Here is a 3228-nt window from a genome sequence, read left to right as displayed (position 1 = left end):
TAGGAAATGGCAATCTGTGCATCTTGCCACATATACAGCTCTCGCAAATTTTTCTTTTATTTTTTTATTGTAGGTAGGCCAATCAACCTATCTTTTTGTTTTAATAGTTTTAGACTATTAAAATTTAGATGCCCGAATCTTAAATGCCATAAGATGGATTCATCTTTGAGAGAACCGGTTAATCGATTACTTGCACGAGAATAAAGATAGAGTCCCATTATACATGTCAATACTGACAACAATGAAATTTATAATACGAGGAAAATCCGTTGACTTTAAATATTGTGAGGGTTTAAGTCCCTCCATCCCAAAAGCTTTTTGACTCCCTAACTAGTTATTTTTTTTTTCTTTTGAAAATGGATCTGGACGGAAGTGTTTTTCTCTTATATGATAGACATACAAATGGATATCTTTGAACAAGGAGTACTCATTTGAGTGATTCACAATTCATATGATTACTTATAATAATCAAACTATAGACAAATTTCGAATTGGAAAACCAAGAAAATTTCGATCCCTAGATAAGACTTATAAACTTTCGTCCTTTTTTTAATTGACCAGAAGGATAATGCACCAGAAGGATTAATGAATGGCCGGGATAGCTCAGTTGGTAGAGCAGAGGACTGAAAATCCTCGTGTCACCTGTTCAAATCTGATTCTTGGTACATACCTTTTGTATGAGTATATATAATATATTCTACATATTAACCAATAAGGATTGATAAACATATTCATTACTAGTCGAGATCATGACACGTATTTATTGAGCTTAAAGCCATTTTTTTTTCAAATGGTATTTTTAATGGGAATATTTTGTTGGGAGCCATTTCGATAGTTGTTATTATCTGACCCTTATTTTTTTCATAAATTTGACATTTGTTGTTTTCAAATTTAACCATATAGCCTTTTCTAATTAATTGGGCTAACATTTTTGTCAAGAGTGACAAAATAATTTTTATCGCAAGTAATGTGATTTGGACAACCACTATCAATATACCATAGGTCATTTACTTTTTCTTTTGCATTTAATCCAGTGTAAAATATTAGTTCTCCGGAATTATTATTTTTGGAATAGTTTGCTTCTTCCTTTTGTTGATATCAATAATCTTTTTCGAGGTAAGTGTGTTTTTTACACCTCTTACATTTATAACGACAATTATTAGTATTGTGGTTAGTTTTCTTACATAATTTACAATAAGGGCGAGTTTGCTTATTTACTCGACCTCCCTTGATTTTTTTAATTTCCTCCCCTACCACCATTATATGATGTTTCTCCTCTTTCATAATTTTTGCCATGACCATTTTTATTTTCACTATTAGAAAATTTTAATTTAGCTTGAAAAGCTTGTTGTAGTGGTTCTCCGTTAGATCTTTTTTATTTATCTTTATGTGCAAGTAGTGATCCCATTAGTTCGGGTATATTTAATTTAAATAAATTTTTCTTGTTAACATCTTCTATTGTAGTGGCAATAATGTTATATTTTTGTGAGAGACTCTTAATATTTGTCGAATCACATTTTCATCTTCAATTTTACTACCATTCGATCTTATTTGATAAACTATATTAGTGACTCGGTCAAAGAATAAATGTATTGTTTCATTTTCTGCCATTAGTAAATTATCAAATTCTCTATATAGAGATTGGAGTTTAAAAAGAATTACCTCTTCAGAGCATCTGTATTTTATTTCCAGGTTCCTCCAAGCCTCCGTAGCTGTTTTTGCGGGCATGATCGTTGTAAGTATTGTCTTGTCGACTACACGATATAACATTATTTTTTTATATTGTTTATATTGTTTTATTTTTGTTCTATTCCAAGATGACTCTTTGGTGCATTTTTGGGTGGTTGCTCATAACCTTCAGGTACTAATTCCCATAAATCTTGTGGGATAAATATTAATCTCATTTTCATAGCCCATTATTCATATTTTTCTCCCCTAAATGTGAACCCAATTAACTTGGGGGTAATTAATGGTTGAGGTTATTTTTTTATTTTATGGTTAGAGGTTTAATTTATTGTAGAGTATATTAGTTAATGTGTTTAGGTTATTTGGAGGTCTTGGTTTAATTTGCTCTTGATGACAAATGTAGGAAAATTTAAATAGAGAAGTAGTGAATTGATTTATTTGGAGAGGAAGGTGAGCAAATATGTAAAATGGCTATTTTTATTCATTGCCAAATTTTAATTACATCAATGGGTATTTATAGTTATCAATATCGGTTACAATCTTACTTTTTTAGCAACTTCTATAATAATATATTAGATATTTTTATTTTTTAATTCTTTAGTCTAAATATTTTTATGATTAATATTTTTTAGAAATTCTAGAATTTTCTAAATTATTTTAACATCTTCCAAGGGACTCTTTATAATACATCCCAAAAATTAAAATTGGAATCCAAAGCTTCAACTCCTTAAAGCTCTTTCTCGAGCAATAAAAAATGATCTTCTCCTTTGCACATCACTTCAATGTTTCCCATAGCATGCCAAATGGACTTTTAATGAAAATTTGAAAAAACTAAGATAAATAAACAACTTATTTCCCAAAATAAGCTCCGTGAAAACTTATTTCCCAAAATAAGCTCCGTGAAAACTTATTTCCCAAAATAAGCGTCCGTACATCCAAACCTAGGTTTGGGAAGAGTCGCTGTTAGTAACAGCGAAAGAGCAAAAAAAAATAAATAAATAAAAAACCCAAAGTCGCTGTTACTAACAGCGACTTAGGTCCTTTTATTTTTCTAGTTTTTTCTTCTTCCTCATTTCAGTTCGCGTTTTTTTTTTCATTCAACATCTCCCTCGTTTATCCTCCATTAAAATCACAATCAATCCTTCAACTGAACTCATCAAATTCCAAATTTGTACCACTAATTAGTTGTGTAATCTTCCAAAATAGACCTAAGGTATTTTTTTTGTGTATTTTTTAAAGTTTCGAAAATATAGGGTTTATTGAATTTTAATCAACTTTCACATTAATGTAGGTTCAAAAGCTTGCAATTAACTAATTCTTGTTGATCTACAGCTTATTGAGGTACGTTTTTATTTTAAATTTTGTTATTTGGCGCTGATTTCAAAATGTATGTCATGATCCTTGCGTCATTTACACTTAAACTCTACGTAAATGTCGAATGTAGTTGTTATTTACCTTGATCTTCATAATTAAAAGTTTGTTCGAGAATTTGTTGTTGAATTTAAAATGTATAGTGGTCATATATTTATGAACATGATGGTG

This window comes from Amaranthus tricolor, chromosome 4, assembly GCF_026212465.1.
Source record: "Amaranthus tricolor cultivar Red isolate AtriRed21 chromosome 4, ASM2621246v1, whole genome shotgun sequence".
NCBI classification, from domain to species: Eukaryota; Viridiplantae; Streptophyta; class Magnoliopsida; order Caryophyllales; family Amaranthaceae; genus Amaranthus; species Amaranthus tricolor.
The sequence above is the reverse complement of the archived record's forward strand: the minus strand, read 5'-3'. Positions refer to the sequence as shown.